This window comes from Crocodylus porosus, unplaced genomic scaffold, assembly GCF_001723895.1.
Source record: "Crocodylus porosus isolate Cpor-Errol unplaced genomic scaffold, CroPor_comp1, whole genome shotgun sequence".
NCBI classification, from domain to species: Eukaryota; Metazoa; Chordata; order Crocodylia; family Crocodylidae; genus Crocodylus; species Crocodylus porosus.
Genome location: NW_017728909.1, coordinates 18,753,917 through 18,772,903, shown reverse-complemented (window position 1 = coordinate 18,772,903; position 18,987 = coordinate 18,753,917). Strand labels below are relative to the sequence as shown.

Genomic DNA, 18,987 nt, shown 5'->3' with positions numbered 1-18,987 from the left:
GGCTCATTTATTAGAAGCTGCTTGTAGTTTTTAAAGATGCCTGGGCAATTTTGCAAATAGCAGATGCCTAACCCAGAGGTCAGGCTGAACTTCAAGGCATGGGTCACCACCCTGCATTTTCCAGCAGATCCCAGATTCTCCTTCACTTCCAGACCTGTTGCATCCTGCTGCCCTGTGCTGCTGGATAGCCACCACCTGCCTGACTAACGAGTCGGCTTTGTGTCACTAATGACCTAATTGATAGTTCTATAGTTGTCACAGGGATGAAATCAATGGGACTAAATGCAGCCTTAAAATTAAGCATATGCTTAAGTGTTTTATTGGAAGGGAGCAGGAATTGCTGGTCCCTCTAAGGACTGAAACCGTCATTGATGAAGCATTTTGAGTTAGGACCTGTTCTGGTAAACCCATGCCTATAAGAATAATTGCATTTACATGAAGGGTGCCATTGAAATCCATGTGAATAAAGTTACTTTCATGAGTAAGGGTTTGTATAGCTAAAAGACTTTTGTGATCTTCGCAGGATTACGGGCACGAAAGGATATGACATATTTCTGTGTCAGATTTAGAAAGGCTGGAAATGCAGCACCAGTTTTACCCCATAACTGACTGCGTGCCTTGGATTAGTCACTTTGGCTCTGCATGTGGCTTAAGTCCGGTGTAGCTCCATTGACAAGTGAATTGCAGTGATGTAAAACTGACGTCAGCCAGAGTATGTGGCCAAAGCCATCTCTTCAGGGGCCAGATCTTTAATTTAGGGAACTGCTGCAGAGCCACTGAACTGATGGAGATGCATCACCCATGTGCAGATCCGGCCTTCTCCATGTTTTCCTTTTAATGCAAACTAAATGAGTGAATGATAACCCTGAGAGTATTGGGGATGCGCATCTTGACTGCACAGCCGGCCCTCCCATGGCACAATAGCACGTGGGCACGCATGTACGCAGTGGAACAGCCTGCAAGCTACCCAGGGTTAATTAAAGAACAGCAAAAAGGGAATGCGGTAAAAAGTTATCAAAAAATATCTTGCCCATGTCCTGCAGGGAAGTGCCAAGAATGAGGAGTGTGCCTGCAATTATTTTGTCCCAAATCTTATCTGTCTAGCGCGGACTTTTAATTCCTTTCCACTCCCCCCCCCGCCAGCTCCAGACGAGCCGCGTATCATAGCTGCGTACACAAACAGATGGGGAGATCTGAAATGGGATTGTATGAGATATGAAAAAAATATCTTGAAGGGTTTGACCTTTACAAATCACTCAAGGCTCTGGCGCCTACCCCTGAGAATGATTGCTACTGGCTATCCCCGCACTCGGAGAGTATTTTCTATATATCATATAAAACACATTATAATCCATCCATCTAACTATCGATTCATCTTTCCACCTGTCTTGTGTATATAGATGAACCTAGAGGGGCCTTAAGTTCAGTTCAGGTTCATGCACAGAAACCTCTGGTTTGGCATCCAAAACTTTTTCACTGGGAAAGGCTTTTCGGGGGGCTGAGCTCGAAGAAAGTGCTGAAACAAAAATGGGCCTGACTATCCTAAAGTTTGTTCGGTGGACCAGTGAGTATAAAGGACTTCATCACCAAGCCCCTCTGGCTTCTCGGTGAAGCCAATAGGTGCCTGAAGGATCTCAGCACCCCGGAGGAGTGCTCAATGCTTGGCCATCTTGAGCCCGTTTAGACAAATAAACCAGAGAAAGCCCAGAACAATAAAGTCTTAATTTTCAAAGAGAGAGAGACATCATGAGCTTTGCTTCATAAGAGTTTCTTATTGAACAAGCAGCTGTTTTATATTCAAATCTCCATCCAGAGCAGGCAACCTTATCGAACAGACTAACAAGTCCATGCGGCTACCTGGCCTCAGCAGCTTAGCATCTGAGCCCCAAAACCCTTACTCACGGGAGCAACCCCCTCGAGCCTGACGGCGTTGCTCCGGGGGCTGCAAGGTGAGCTCGAAAATCATTTTAGGATCTTGACTGCAGTTAATTTGAGGTACTAGACCTGGGTGGGATTTTCAAACCAAGTCCCCCAAGACAGTGGAGAACTGTATTGTACGAGCCCTTTTCTCAAGCAAGTGCTCCTGCTCCTGGGAAGCTGCTTCAGTGCCTCACTGCTTGGAAACCACGCCGTTTCCACCCTTATGTATATTATGGCCTGTTTATCCCCATATAGTATTTTGGAAAAATATTATCCTTTTCTTTAAATAACTCCCTCTGAGCCTTGGTGTTCAGCTGCCTCCTGAATTAACTTATTTCCTCTGAGGCCGGGCTTGGCTCGGCTAAGCAAGCTAAGCTCCCCAAGCATTGGCCTGCCCTGTGATGCAAGGGTGTGCTGCTCATCCAGACTTTCTTGGGTTAGTTTTAAGTAGCTGGTTTAGTCCATATAACAGCACGGGCTCAGCAGCAGAGCTGTGGTTTTCAACCTGCGGTCCACAGACCCCTGGGGGTCTTCAGGCTATGTCTAAGGGATCTGCAAAAGATTACCATGATCAAGCAAAAATATGCAAATACCCACACTTATCATTAAAGGGGTCTACACCTCCATTCAAAGTTTCCAAAGGGGATTGCAAATGAAGAATGGTTGAAAACCACTGGCCTAGGGTCTTGTACTATCTAACAAAATCATTATAACAAGGCCCCGAGTGTGTATCCCAGGCTGATGGTGGCTTCCCTCTTGCTGACCTTGCCCTACGTAGTTTAAAGCCAGCTGTAACCACACCTCTGCCTCTCTTTATTGAGAACTGACCTTGTTTAGTCCAGCTTGCTAGGAATAGGCTGGGTGTTCATGCAGGGGATGGATCAGCTGAACTGCAGCCCACCTCGGCATCCATCGCCCTAGCGTCTGGGTCCCTTGCAGTCTAATCTATCAGCTTTCCTTCTGCCTCCAAAGCAATCCCTATTGGTCTGACAAAGCTCCTATTGACTTCAGCATAATCCTAGTGGGGGTTTTGCCTGGTAGGATCAGATCCTCTGTGCTTTCCATGCATGTCCAGCTAGGATAAGAACTGCTCTCTGCCACAGCTAGCAGCTTCCCATGACTGCCCCGCTTAAAAAGCCAGCAATTCGATCAGCGGACATTAACAAGTCGCTCTCACCCAAACCCAAACTCAAGAAGTAAAATGCTTTCCTATCGCAAATGTGAGTGCCGAGGTTATTCTCATTGCTTAAGTGGAGCCAGAGTTTTCTCAGGAAATCACAGAAGGCATCGCATGCTCTGTGCCCTGGTTACGATCACAACTTATGCGCGCCTTTGAGTCAGGCTGGCTCCTCTGGGAACCATGACCAAGTCCTCACCCTGTCCCTTCCCACCCCCTTTTGAAAGGCTAGCACAGCTGGAAATGTCATTGCTTCTGGCACGTTTGCAAGGGGGGTTAGCGCTGCAAAGCTAGGCTACCCCTTGCTCCATCACTGCTGAATTGACAAGTGAAACCGTGTCACATGAGTCTGCTCTAGCTGTACCGAAGGGACTCAAACCTATCTCAGTGCAGGAACTGGATAATTCCCATGCAATAAAGGCATCCTTGGCTAATGCGCACATGGAACAACATGCATGTGCCCTCCCGTGAAACCCCAGCTGGCCTGACAGCCCCACAGGAGGGGCATGCCAGCTGCAGCGATGTACAGCAGCGTCGCTTGAATTAAGCCAGGGCAACTCTCTCATGCTGCCGAGGTCTATCTGACATAAGATAACCCAACAGAAGCCTGGTTAAAACTAGACTATCAGTGTCAGTGCCGCACCGCTACACCGGCTTGAGTAAACTGATTCAAAATCGCACCGTAAATGAGACAGGTGCGAACCGTGCCTGCAGATAAAGCCCTTAGCTCCACGCTGGATCAGGGCCGTGATTAATGTTCCCGTCGTAAAACAAGTAAAGACATTTTAAGGGAATGAGATTATCTTAATCTTGACAGTGTTCCTCTAAAGGAAATTTTCTGTGGAAGGGCTTACAGTATTAACTCTGGCTCCCTTCATCTCTTACCAGCCAGGAATGCATATTAAGGCAGGTACTTTAAACAGATCAAAGCTATGAAGAACGGGCTACTCTTCCTGGTGTTTGTTTCTATTACAAGTGTGCAAGCCAGACCATTGCAACTTGACTATTGCTACTAAAAGAGCCCACCAAATACTTCTTAACAGGACTGGGGAAAACCAGAGGGAAGTTTTAAAAAGCCCCACTGACTCCAGGGAAAACAGCGTGTACGGGGTCCAAATCCTGCCCTCACTTGATGCTGGCCCAAGGACACTAGTCCTCAGCCATTTTAATAATAAGGACACTGGTCCTCAGCTGGTCGAGACAGGCATAACTCTGCTAGAGTCAGTACAGCGATGCCAACTCCAGCCAGCTGAGGATGTGTCCCATTGACTTGGAAAGAGCTGCTACTTCATTGCGCTGGTGTATCACTGATACTATCTGGCCCTCTGTTTTGACAATTACATACAGCATAATTACAAGAGTGATGAGTCTCTCTGATTAATTATGCCATCCTTCAAAGCTGATCGAGGGACTCACAGTAAACAACCCCCCTGGCTGAGCAACAAAGACCATTCTCCGGTCTCGCTCCAGCCAGGAAAGGGTTTACCCTCCCGGTGAACGGCTCCGTCGTGCCAAACAAGTCCACAGATGAGGAGATATTTCGAATGGTGACATGTTTCTGAGCTGTCATGTTACAGGGCTGGATCTGCTGCCATACCCTAGTCCCCCGCCGCCTCCCGACCCCAACTATAAGAAATATTTCCTTGAAGAGCCAGCCAGCAACTGCTTTTCCTAAGATGAATGCATCATGGACGCTTCCTTTTTCTGACGAATTGCACCTAAAAATTGTCTTTCTTCTCCCTGTCCCCCCCGACCCTTTTTATTTTATTTTTTTGAACACCGCTTTTTTTGCATCAACATGTAGCAAAGCATTAAACAAGACATCCCATTAATTTCTTCATCATCATAACTTAAGCCCGGGACATACCCTTTAAATATTCATTCAGCTATGAAAACTGGGCATTAAAATTTTAATAATGTCAAGCTCATTTGAACTGAGCTCCTGGGGGACTATTACTATACAATTAGAATAAATATGATGATTGATTTGGTGGAAAGGTTCACCTGTCCACATCTGTTAATGGCCAGAACTGCCAGCCACCCTGCCATCACAGCGTAAAGCTGGGAGTTATTTACTCCGTTTTGCCTAACCCCCACTGGCTTTTCCCTCGGTCGCTGGCTCCTACCGCTCGCTTGCTTGTGTAACATTTTCATCTCCAGCAGAGCCCTCGGGAAATGCTGGCAGAGACACACCAGTGAGGTCTCATCAAGAAGAGACAACTCATTGGCAGCATTTCCCCCTCTCCCCGCCCCCGCCCCCCTTTTGGCTGTGGCATTTGATTAAAGAGGGCGCGTTGATTAGAGATGCTAAAAGTTCAGCAATAAACTTTCAGGCGGTATTAGCCATTAACCTTTTTACAGTCTGTGTCTGAACTCCCCGGGTCTGATTCTCCGCTCGTGCGGACCGGCAGGAGCAGCTCCGCTTGCAGGCCACGCGCTTGAAGTACGTAGGAGCAGCAAGGGTGGAAAGCGGCGGGGGGACGAGGGAGAAACCCTGATGGGGACAACTGCGCAGCATTTTACAGATGTGCCAGCCAGATCACAACCCCACGCAGGGCAACATGGGCAAAAGCGCCCCATTCCTCTGTTATCTCCGGTCTTAAACTCAGAGAGATGCTTGGCATACGTGGGGCCAAACCTGATGTCCATTTACAAGCTGAAATTAAACCTCACCAGTAAACCCTGCCTGGCAGACATCATCCTTGTACTGAGGGACAGCAGATGCTTTACATTTTAGGGGTGGCGACATTGCACTGGTTAAAGAAGAAAGGACAAAGATCAGAATCTGTGCACACATTATTATTAATATTATTTTTGGGGGCAGGAGGGAATCACCTCCTTAAAATAAATGGTTCTCATTGATCCTTTGCGGAGCAGCTGAAGACAGTTTGCATGTAAAAGCTGTCCTGCCCTAAGCATGGATATAAACAGTTGCAGCCTTCCCAACTCCGGAGATTTGATCCTGAGCCGGATGGTGTGCATTGCTTTCTTTGAAACTCCCAGCATCAGGTAAAGGTGTAAGAATCACTGCTGTCAATTTAAAAGCAAAGCCAGTTCCTAAAAAGTCTCTCGAGTGCAGGGAAAAACTTGAAACCACAAGCTCAAAACGCGGTGACCGATATGAGGCCTTTTGACCCACTGGGGGATGCGATGTGCGAGGTTTAAAACCTAACTCGATGCTTTCTGGTTCAGGGGGACCTGACTCAAGACATCAGTCACCCAATGCTCGTAAGAGTCCAGTGCCCACTTAGGCACCTAAAATAAGTGACCGACTTTTCAAGCACACTCATCTGGCTGTCACAGAGCTGTTGCTTCAGGAATGAGTGGGTGCTGAGGTCTCATGGAAATCGAGCCACTTCATCTGCTTGCCTGCGTGGGAGCTCGGTTCCTTTGACAATCTGGTGTGGCCTGTGGGTATTGAGTAAATAAAAAACATGGCCTTGAGCTCTCCTGCAAATCTGTTCCCTGTCATCCTCTTCCTGCCTTAGTTTCCCCAGTGGTAAAATGGGGATAATAATAGTTACCTGCAGGGTTGCTGTGAGGATTAATTAGACAGACTTTGTAGGGAACGCTGAAGTTGCAAAGTGCTATATAAGCACTGACTGTTGTTACAGTGGACCATACTCTGCATAATGTATACTACTACAATATTACACCTTGGTTGTTCAAGACGACAGAATTGCTCCTTCTAATTGAGTTAATGGCTTCAGAGGTTGGTAATTTAATAAAACAGACTGCTTAAACAAGCAAGGTTTTGATTAAATGGGGTGTGTGCAAAGGGGAATTTATATTTATTAGAAGCACCATAAATCCAAAGTATCAAGACGCAGATAATGCCAGTATAATGGTCAATTATACACAGTGGAAGAGTGGATAAAGTGGGGAGCCATCATGGGACTGTGTGTCATGTACAGCGGTAGTCAGATATAATGGCCTGGTCTCTGAAGTGGAAAGTTCAAATGTGCCTACACGTCCCTGCCGCTTAACTCATAGAGCACCTGGAGCAGCTCCATGCAGGGAAGCCATTTCCAGAGGTGATCATCTACCACATCTGTATGCAATGAAAAGCCAGAGACGCTGCTCTCAGCTGACCTCACATTTAGTTCAGATGCTTACTTGGGAAAAGAAACCTGCCCCCGGAGAAACAGCACTTCATCTTTCTAAAATAGTTGACTATCAACAGCATCTCAGACAGGAGGATGGGACTGAGGAATGACAGGCCTGATCCAGCATCTATTGGGTTCAATAAAAAGGGCTCCCTTGACTTCAACTGGCTTGAACATGAGTCCCGTTACCTCTGTAGCTTTCCTGCATCAGACACTCCTCTGCTCTAGAAACACCAGGTTTGTTCCCAAAACATGACGTTAGGGAGGGAACATCCCCATGGAGTCGAGGACAAAGTCTTCATTGGGAAACCCATACCTAACCTAGGACTGCCTTCACTAATGAGATGCTTCATGGACATCTATTGAGCACTGAGAGATACATAGTAATGCGCCCAAGCTGCAGAGTTGAGGTCTATTGACAGAGGCCAGCCACAAAATTCAGATACCAATTCAAATCTTGCCAAAGCACCGGAGCATATGGCATCAATGTCTGCAGCTGGGCTCATCTTTAATGTAAAAGCCTGGCTCAGTTGAGCAACTACACATTTGGCTGCCTATTTGGATCAGCCAAGCTGAGTAGCTCACTCATCTGCACCTGCATGGGGCTCCATTTAAACAACTGAACCCTGTGGGTTTTCACATGAGGGCTATACTGGCAGGTCCAACCAGAGACTTGGGGGCTGAGGCTGGATTTATAGCGATAACAGGATTTCTAGCAGATGAGCCAGTATTTCATGCTTTTGCAGAAGCCAAATTCAGCACCTCCACTTCCAAGTGCAACCAGAAGAGTTGGCTCCATCGATATCAAAAAGACCAGGGGACAGGGAGAGGCTTAAAGTCACGACCAGATGTTTTTCTAAACGGCACGTGCCGGCTCAGCCCCAGGTCACAGGGCTCGTTACAGGGACTTTTCATCCTCTGGTCTGTGCTCCACAGGTGGGCAGATGAGATTACAAGAAACCCCTCTAGCCTGCCAATCTGTGACTGCACTAACTTTTCTGCAGTTCAGGAAATATTTGATCTCGCATCAGAGAAGACCGGAAAGGTTCAACGAGCCCAGAGATCATGAGTTATTTGGTTGCTCAAAGTACTCCGCTCAGTCCCAACAAATAATCTTACCGGGGCAGCATCAAAAGTGCAAAGGCATAAATGTCCTTCCACTCCTTGGACCAGCTCCATCCAACTGGCACATGCCAACAAGGTTTATGCTTCAGCTCATCCACTTGAGAAGTTTTTGTGTGTGTGTGCGTGCGCGCATGCACACGTTTTAGTTAAATCATTTATGGTCAATAATACCAGGTTATCATAGGTCAATAACTTTCAGTTATTCACTAGCCTTGCTGTGCTCCTACTGTTAGGCGGCATACCGGCGTGTCGATTCTCGAGAAGCTAAGAGCTTGGGATGGGAGCAAGCATGAATCAGAGCTTGCCCAGGGAAAGGAAAGAAAAGATAAAGAGGCTGAGAAGTTATGTAAACTCAGCAAGATTATCTGCTCCAAGAAGAGAGAAATGGGGAAGGGGATAACTACGGACAGATTTTCAGAGTACGTCTGAATAAATAAAAGAAATAGCAATGCCAAACCGAAACTACAGGCATTGCCACAGTCGTTGCAGGCGATGACAGCGCAGCAGCAAGCGTTCTGCTCTGCGGGGCTACGCGTCCCATCGGAGCAGCTGCTGGGAGTCCTCTGTGCAGTGAGTGACTGGAATAGTGGGTATTTGAAAAGGACACCGGGTCCCCCATCCCTGCAGGGAATGCAAAAGGCAAAATCCGGCCCTGGGATTCGCTGCACGGAGAGGTGCTTTGCGTTGGCAAGGACCCTTGCTTCCCAGTTAGCGGCAGGCCCAAGTCACGCGGTTCGGATCCAAACTGCGGGGAGAGGTGGGAGCACAGAGCTGTGGCTTGGGCTAATTTCTCCTTTCAACAGTCACTGGAAAGTGGCATTTCTCTGAAAGGAGCATAAAGGGAAGAATAATGGGGTAGTTAAATATGTGCAGGTATAGTAACTAGCTAACCCACTGAGCTTTCTGCAGGGCAGCGCTTTCAACGGCCTGCCGAGAGGCGCACTAGATGTTAAACTTCATGGGGATTGCTTCCCCTCGCCATGAGGCAGCAGTGCACGCCTGAGCGAGGGTGCCTGGGGATTAGGAATGGGTGAGAGGTGTTGCCTCCTTCCCAGACCTCAGCTATTGGACAGCGGAGGCGACAGACCCTATCAGACATGGCTTTATCGACTCTGTCGGCCTGCGCAGGCAGCGCGGGGAGCGAGGAGTTAAACAGCGCTCCGAAGAGGCAGTCCGTTTTGAATGTGAATAATGGGAATACTCTCTTTAATCGTGTATTCAGCACAGGAATATACAGAGGTATAAAGTTAATCACTAGCTGGGCCACCCCTATTTCCAGAAAAAGAACTTTAATACCTCCTTTATCCAATGAAGTACCATTGTTATACCTGCATATTATGAAGGGTTTATTAAACCGGTGATAATCTATTCAAGATAAAGTGATCTGTATGGCCAACTGAGCACAGATCAGACAGAATGATGGGAGGTTATTGTTAAAATATGCAAATTCACATCCTATTGAAATGCAAACCCTCCAGATAAGATTTTTTAATAAATCTGGTCTTTTTTCACTGCATGAAGGTAACCTAATGTTTATTGACTTCAAGACCATATAATGGAACGTAATATCTATTAGTCAGATCCTTGCCTCTCTTTCGATTACTGGAGGTACATGTTCTGGCTCACGCGGAATTTTTGTTTTATGGTTTTGTACAAAAGAAAAGAGATTAAACCCCCCCCCCGAAATTAATTAACTCCCCTCCACGCAATCCCCCACCGACCCGCAACACTGTCATTAGTTACCCAAGGAAATGGGAGCACTTCCATGGGAGCACTTCCACTGTCCACTTCCTCAGTGTTAGCAAAAGAGAGCAAAGGAAGAAGCATCACTTATACCTAACAGCTTTGCGCCTCTTAAAAGCGGAAATCGGAGCTTCTGGGTTCCCTCCTTGGGTTTATTAACTGTCTTGCTAAGGGAACTTAGTCAAAGCTCTATTTTTCCCCTCTGTATAATGGGAATACTCATAATACTTACCTCCCTTGGGGGCGCGGGTAAGACTTAATTAGCACATATTTTGTGAAGTGCTTTTAAAGTCCTTGGGGAAAAGGTGCTCCAGCACTGGATGTGATTTTTGTTAGCAAAATATTGCATGCAATAAAAACTTTCATTATAGCAGAGTACTTGCTAGCGAGGGTTGCAAACCCGTTTCTGTTTAAAGGCTGGCTCTTTAAAGCCCTCTAAATTGCACAGGCTGGAGCAGACAGCTTGCAAATTTGGCGTGCTTTATGGGAGGGCAGGGTGAGGAGCAAGATAAGATGAGCGTTCCCAGGGCGGGATCATCGGAGCCAGGGGTTCCCAACGATCAGCTTTTCCAAACTCTGAAGATTGACAGACCTCCCCAACCTCCCCCCACCCGCAGCCTAGCCATGGTAGCATCCCAACTGCAGACCTACTACACCCGTGTAAATGTCCAACAACTCTTGCAAGAAACTTTTCTTTCCTATCATATGTAGACGAAGGAGAAACAATACCGGATCACTTAAAGTGCATGCATACCTGCTTTATGCAGATGAGAAGCAAGCTATAACCCTGATCACAGCTCAGCTGTCCACATTTTCAACATCTAAGCTGATGACGGTATATCAACCACCACACCTTTAAGGAAGCCTCAAAAGCCCATGGTATTCAACAAAGAGTTAGGATCTACAGGTTAGGATTAACCTAATCTGCACGGTCTGAGTAATCCCTGGCACTTGTGTGCGAGTGCATCTGAGCCCCTCTCCATGAACCTTTACTGGGGGAGCCCTGCTCCTTTAGAGAGGCCTGAGCCTGTCTTGGTGCCCGCTCCCCAACGTAGGAGCCATGCCTTGTGGGGATCTTGCCATTTTGGGAGTGTCCACCCTTTTCCTGTCTCTGCTTGCATATGCTGGGAGCTGGGGGGGCATTGCCATCTTGTGTAGTCAAAACCCCTCTCCAGGGGAAATTGGAGGCAGAGACAGGAGCTGGTGTGAACTGGAAACCACTGCTTGGATGAGGGACCTATCTGTAAAAAACAGGGGCAGGGAGGCCAGATGGTCGGACCGTACAGAGATGATATAGGGCCCGGTTTAGTGCATAGTCCAAAGGGGGTGGGGGGGTGATAGTCAAGCTGTGGCACAGATTAATGAAAGGTGGTGGTCTCTCATCACTGGATGCTTTTAAGAGCATGTCACAAAATCACTGGCTAGGGAACAGTTTAGGCATAGCTAATCCTGCCTCGGGGTAGGAGGATGCACTAGGTGACCCCTCAAGGTCACTTGCAACCCTATCTTCTGCTGTTCTAGGACCCCTCCTCACCTAGCCATGGTAGCATCCCAACTGCAGACCTACTACGACTGTGCAAATGTCCAATAACTCTTACAAACAACTTTTCTTTCCCATCCTACGTACACCGAGGAAAAACAATACCGGATCACCTAAGGTGCATGCATACCTGCTTCAGTGATCACACACCCAAAGATCAGACAGAAGAGCTCACCTCCCATCCAACGAGACACACTTCAGGCAAATAATTAGTTGGCTCTGCCAACTAATCCCTTCGCTATTCAATAAGGCTACACAAAAAAACCAGTCCATGCAACTTGAGAACATGCAGATAATTTCCACTGGTTACTACTAGGTCCAGAAGAGAAGAGCTAAAGTTGTATGGACCCTGTATTTCTTGGTTTTCTGAAACTGGATACTTTCACTCACCATCTCCTGCATATCAGAGGGCTGAGTTTTTCTGAACTCAACCTTAGGGATGACCACAAGATCATTCAGTGACATTTTTTTTTGTCATTGAATTATGTACCCACTTGACCTGATACGCTTCATACATTACATTTGGCACTGCCTAGGTCCACAGATGGATGGCTTGCTAAGGCACTCAGCAATCACACCTCCTCTGAAAATGAGGCCATTGACATATTTAGCACTTTAGGCAGCTATAGGATGGGATTTGTGAAAGCATGGAGGCTCACGTCTTTAAAGGTATTTGGCTATCTAATTGTCCATGAATTTCAATCAGAGTCATACTTCTAAATGCCTTTAAAAATCCGGTCTTCAGAGGTGGCCTAACTGCTATCATTTAACAGTACAGCAACTTATTACCAGTTTCAGTGGGAAAACTGACTTTGTTCTGCACATTCCCCCAAATCCCATGAGTACAATACACATATACATGCAACAGGCTGGACATTTGTATATACCATATGAACACTTGCAGCATTCAACCCACCTCTGTCCATCACCACCAAGGCATCCCACTTGGAAGCTACTTCATCATGTATCGTACAAACTCCAAATTAACATTTAATCAAGATAAATCATATTGGAGGGATATGGATAATATGCAAGCAGTGCGTTAAGCCAACAAATGAAGACGGCTTGATTTAGCTTTAGCTTGAAAACTCCTGAGATTGTATGAGGACTCGTGATGAATTGACATCACTTGCCCATCGGATACGAGTCTTGTCAGGGTGACGCTTTCAAGCAATCGTTGCCCAGCAGTGACAAAGTTAGTGCTGGGGGAATGTTTCCCTTGGGGATCATCAAAGCTGCATTCTGCTTGTTGCCCCGGGAATCGGCTTTAGCCCGCTAAGGAAAGTTGCAGTGCTGACACTTTGCACCTAAATCACTTAATAAAGCCCAACAAAGCTTGGATGAGGATGCTCATTGGATGTAGTACATCATGTGCCCATTAAACAGAAGGGGAAAATAAAACCCAATAAGGGTAGAGGATAAGTGGTTTACATTTGCATGGCAGCTATGTGACACAACTAGGAAAAGAGCCCGGGATGCCTGTGGCGCACATCACTGCATTAACCCTAGGCCTGCAAGGTACACTGCCTTTCACTATCATTTTCACAGGGCTGCTAGCCGGTCGGGAATGACAATACTTTTTTATAAACCAAAACCGGGGCTGCATTTGGGCAGCTGATGTCCAAACAGATCATCAGAGAGAGGTCCTATTCCAGTCAACTTAAAATTGTAATAGTCCCAGAGTTTTTGATGAAACAAAGCAAGGATCCTTGCCCTATCTCCTGTAATGCCTCCAGCTCAGAGCACATTCCCTGTTATGACGTAGAGGGCAGATTTAGGTTAATTGGAGCACATTTGATCGCTTTGGTGTGAGCAAATAAACACTATTAAACCACAGACAGGCCAGGGAAGACAAGGGATAGGTAATAACGATTCCTCCATAAGGTGTAATTTAAGGAGGAAGACTGGGCTCCCCTGATAGCCGGAAAGAAACAAAGCTTCCCATGTGAGTATCTCCCCCTACCAAGTTCAAGGTCTCACCAGGCTTTTGAATAAAATGGCACACAAAGAAGCAGATACAATTCTGCATAAATTAGGAAGCAGACATCTGAGCAAGGCTCCCCGCCTTGGACTGTGCAACAGGAAAATGGTCTGAGGTGGAGCTCAAGCAGTTTATGAAAGATTATATTGCTGGTGGTGGCAGATGACAGGACAAGGAGCAATGGGCTCGAGCTGCAGCAAGGGAAGTTGAAGTTGGATGTTAGGAAAAACTTTCTCACTAGGAGGGTGGTGAAGCACTGGAGCAGGTTACCCAGAGAGGTGGTGCAGTCTCCATCCTTGGAGGTGATGAAGACCCAGCTAGACAAAGCCTTGTTTGGGATGATATAGTTGGGGCTGGTCCTGCTTTGGACTAAATGTAACCTGAAATTTTCTAATAGCAGGAGACTAGACTCAATAGTCCAGGAGGTCCCTTCCAGTCCTGACCAGCAGGAAGGATAGAAAGCCAGTGACAAGGCCTCTAACCTTATTACTGTCGTGGGGTTGAGTGTATACCCACCAACATGGCATACATTGGACTGTAGCTGCACCTCGGCACGGTGAATCGCGAGTAACCCGCTGCCTGGGGAATCAAATCCATATTGAACAGCTGGCTCTGATACAGAAAGTCCCGCAGGATCTCAGACAAGTCACTTGGGTTACATCTGCCCAGACCAGACTGCTGGAGAGGCTTGCTGTTGAGCACACCCCACCCATTCACACACACCAAACGTGGAAAAGAAAGTCGACCGTCCTCAGGATGCTCTCCCGCCTGCCAGAAACAGTCACAGGAGACACCCTCAAAATGGCCTCATGCCCACATCCCTGGATTTGGCATATGCACGTGAGAGTGGGTGGGAAGGGCATGGCTGAGCATCCAAATACCCGAGGGCTCAACTAGGCTCTCTGATGCTGCAACTCCCAGCAGCATCAGAGACACGGGACAGAGATAACCTTCATGTCCGTTCTCCATCCGTACAGGGGGGATAATATTATCTCCTTTGTCATTCTCCTCCACTTCCAGTGTAGAAAGTTCAGGAGCTGGAACGTCACAATTTCCGTCTTGTGAAAAGTTCGGCAAAAAGTCCTGAGCAAAAACCTATCAACTTGCAAATGCCAAAACACTTGATTTTTGCTTCATTCGGCTTGGAACTGCATCGTCCGGCACTTCGAGGAGGCCATGCTGGCGCTGTACATCAGGTACCTGAGTCTCCTGCATGGGCCAAGTTCCCTGATTATTACCTCCCACCATGCCCTATCGGCATGGGGCGCTGATGATTTGGTGTCACATGCGACGGGGCAAGGGGCTTTGTTCGGACCTATGCCCAATACAGCTCAGAAGCAATTTTAGAGAAGGAAATTGCTTTAAAGCAACAGCTGTGGTTTTAAACGTGCTTTGCTTAAGATTTGCATTAATTTTCAAGCTCATGTCAACACACTGCTTCCTAGATGCACAGACCGCTTCTTGTGACGATAGGCTGGGAATGACTCCTGAGAATGAGCTTCTCTCCTTTATTGCTTTTTTTTAAGAGATGGCGGCTGACATCAGATTCCCGCTAGACGTGTTCTGGTTCATGGCGTGTCTGCCTTGTACAATCTCCCCTGAATGACTGGGGGGGAAAAAAAGAAGAAAACAAGCAACAGCAAAGCCGTGAGACAAGTGACAACATCCGAGTCACTTCCCAGAGCCGTGCGTGTCCTAACTTCTGGGGCTGTAAAGGAAAGGGAGTGGTGGAGGTGCCTCAAAAAAGGAGCCCCTCACCTCCCCGGGGTCAGCTCTCTCGGGCTGTTGCATGAAGCGTCCAAACACCGCGGGGTTCAACTAGAGTCAGGCAGTTTGGGACTAGACATGGTGAGAGCAGTGTTGCCATTTTATGGAAATCTCCACCGAACTGCAACCCCTTCAGTCCAGCGTTAGTCCACAGAGTTGCAAAATCGCAGGATTTTATTTCTAGGCAGCTGATATTTGGCATCTCTCAGAGGCCAAGTCATGATATAAAAGTCCTAGCTTTCATTGTTTTTTTTTTTTATATAAAGCATCTATACTCCAGCATTGCACAGATGTGTTTGAAAACACAAACCTTCATAAAGGAGTAGCAAATGGCTATTGGCCCTACTTCCCTGGATTTGAAAATCTTTCGTGTTTCAAGCGGATCCATAACGTCCTCCTCGTTTCTGAATGCTACCGATCGGCACTCGTGTGCTCCCATTCGTCTGCACAACTTACGGAGGGACAAAACTTACTGGCTGGCAAAGCTCTGTTAGTCTTACAACTACATTTTGGCCTCATTGGTTTCATAAACCAGTCCCGGTTGAACTCCGCGCTGCCCCTTTGAGCACGGTGCAACGTATGAGCAACAGCCTGCAGGCTGGGTCTTTATAGTTTAATTCAGAAATCACAATCACTTGCTCTTCCCCTCAGAAATCTGGCACTACTTCTAGAGAGAGCCTGGAGGTGTATGGAAATGAAAGGGAAACCAACCAAAGCAGTTTCAGCTCCCTTTGCTAAGCTCACAAAAAAACCCCCAGAGCGAAGGGATGGCAACAGGTCCCCCCCCGTTGGGTTTTGTTCCAGATGAATCATCCCCCCGTACCACATCGCTGTTCCTCTTTAATCTCACGTGCTGATGCTTACCTATTCTTATATGTGTCAAGAAATGGCATCCGTCTTATAAGTGCCAAAAAGTGAACCTCTTTGCGGCCACCGTCACAGAACGACGCTGGATGGAAACCTCTTCCTATTTCCATCTGTCGGGGATCTGGCCCCAGGTTGAAGCAAACACTCAACTCAACGGAGCAACCCACATGCTCCAAGTGAAGTGCCTGCACAAATGCCTGTGGGATCCTATCCCAGGGGCTATATCCAAAAAACCTCCATCTGCTCTGGCAGACTCAGGTTTTCGAGGGCAAGCAGCAGACGGGGCGCCAGTAGCAGCTGGAGACGCAGCAATACTGCATCAGGATCTGAAATCCCGAGTACCTGCGTCACGGTGCACTTGGAGTCCATTGAGCCAGGCTCACCTAGGGAAGCATGAGCAATCCTTACTTTATAAACAGAAGCGTTTCTGACCTGGCCTTTTCTATTTTAAACCTACTTAGGAGTTTTGTTTGTTCTCTCCCGTCTTTTGCTTGCGGGCCTTTGTCCTTACAGCTCAGCTCAGTGCCGGTAAGTGGAGCTCTCTGCCAACCCATCTTATATCCTAAACTTCCCCTCTCTCCTTTAACAGGTCTCTTTCTAAAAAAAAAAGACAAAACCTAGTGCTGGAAATCATTCCTACTTTATTACCCCCCACCCTGATAAAATTCACTGCTTATTAAACAAAAGTAGTAGCAGAGATGGGAGTGAGGAGGGCATTTATCCATAGAAATACAACCGGATTTAATAGGGTTGCTCTTTTCAGACCCCTCTTTTCTCTGATTGGGATGTTGGTGATATAATCCTAAAACAGATTTCTCAGCTGGCAAAGGCAGGTCTATCTATGTCTACCTGCACATGGATAGACATAGTACTATGTCTATCCGAGCTGCACACTGATGAACTAGTTAGGAATTACCAAAACCAGCAGCGAGCTTGTTATCACCGGGACTTTTCTTGCTGCTAGACCATGCTTTACGTCACATCAATAACAGAAAGAGGTGAATGCGGCTCATATAAGGAGACCGTGGATATTTTTCTTTATTTGGCCTCTGAGACAACAGCCTGGCAGCTGACTACTCCCCAGGAAGAAGAGTGCTTTGTGATCAGGGGCTGGGATTAAACTGGCTTGTCGGTAATTTGGGTTGAGCTGGCGATGCAGAATGACCAGGGAGGAGAGGGTGTGCGAGTGTGTGCGTGCATGTTGATGCAAACAAGCACCGGCAAAGCAAGAAGTGCGCGTGTGTGTTTGCATGTGTGCACTATTGTCACTATAGGTATCCAAGCAGGGCATGAGCTCTGGTGCTGACTTAGGGTGAGATAATAGGAGTTCAAGTCTCTGGAGAGGTTTTGGGGATGGGACTGAAATCAGCAGGTCGCTGTTCCTAGCTCCAGCACCGCACAGGCGCCAGTTCAAGACCGCCTGGGGCAGAGCCCTGACTTGCCGCACAGATCCAGGGGCTGGAGTGGATCCAGGGGCTGAAGCATCACCCTCTTCTGGGCACAGCTCCCCGTGCCCCCCTCCTTGTGCTGCCGGCAGCAGACTTAGCTCACCGTGGCATGCTGGGCGCGTGGCAGGGATGATGCACACGGGGGTTGCGCATCCTCATAGGTGGACATGCAAGATGTATTGCCCAGCGCAGGGGTCCGTATCAGGGGACGGGGCACAGCTAGACCCACCCTGTCCAGAGCAGGCTGAGATCCCAGTAAGCATGACCGGTATATGCTATAATACAGCACGGCAATGCTTCCTACAACCTATATAAAACACTTGCCCAGTGTCCCATGCGACAGAGCCCTTAGAAAGGGTGCAGGACTGGAGCTGCCAGCCCAGCCACCCTCGCTGCCATTGCCTCAGCCACCTCCAGTGCCGCCGCGGCCTTCGCCGGAGTTGCCATCGCTGCTGCCCAGGGCACAGCTCCGGCCCGTCCTGCCTCTGCACAGGTGCGTAGGGCCCAGTTAACTTTATCTGAAATCCGGCTGCCTGCTGCAGATGCGGGAGCTTGACCTAAACGTGATTGGGTTCATGTTACATTTAGGAGAAACTGTAGGGAGAGAAAAAACCCCACCAAGATAGGTGGCTAGAAGGAGAGAAAAAAAGAGAGCAAAAGCTGAAGCAAGAGCACGAGGGCGAAAGGCAAAGAGCTGATGGATAATGGAGCTGAAAGAGGGAGGGCAAAAAATTCTAATAAAAAATATAATGAGTTCTGCTATGGATCATTAGGAGGGGTTGAACCTGTCACCTTCAGCAGAAAGAGCATGGGCCTTTACTACTCGAGCTAATGGAGTGACACCACCGGGGAGGGGGCTGCAACGCGGCTCCATCTACAAGCCTGGCAAACCATCCTCTGTAATGGCGAGGAGCCATCAGAAAAAGGAATTTCTTTTTCCGGGTGGGAGACATAAAGGAGCTCAAAGACCTGGGCATGGAATCGCTTATAAAATCCTCCACCGGGCTTGCAAACCTTGAGAAGCCCCGTGTCCAGGCATCTCTGCGAGGTATCATGTCAGGCTCTGGTTTCCAAACTGTGTGTACTCCTGGTGGCCAGTGAGGCTGAGAGGTGGTCTAGAGATTGCACCGATCTCCCCGCTCCAGCAATTCAACGTTTGATGCTCAGGGCATGTGCTGGCCCACAAGAAATGTTGAGATTTGACAGTGGTCCCCAAGGTGGAGAAATCAAAGAGGATGAGGGTTGTGAGGGACCTCCGGAGGTCACATCCAGTCCACCCCCCTGCTTCAAGCAGGACCAGCCCCAACTACATC

The 18,987-nt window shown here is 47.7% G+C and overlaps 1 protein-coding gene across 10 annotated transcripts in view; it reads right to left on the bottom strand.

Annotated features, from left to right (window-relative positions):
- The window catches only part of CELF4 (CUGBP, Elav-like family member 4), an 860,358-nt gene that overhangs the window by 404,666 nt on the left and 436,705 nt on the right, over positions 1-18,987 (bottom strand). The gene's annotated exons all lie outside the window — the stretch shown is intronic.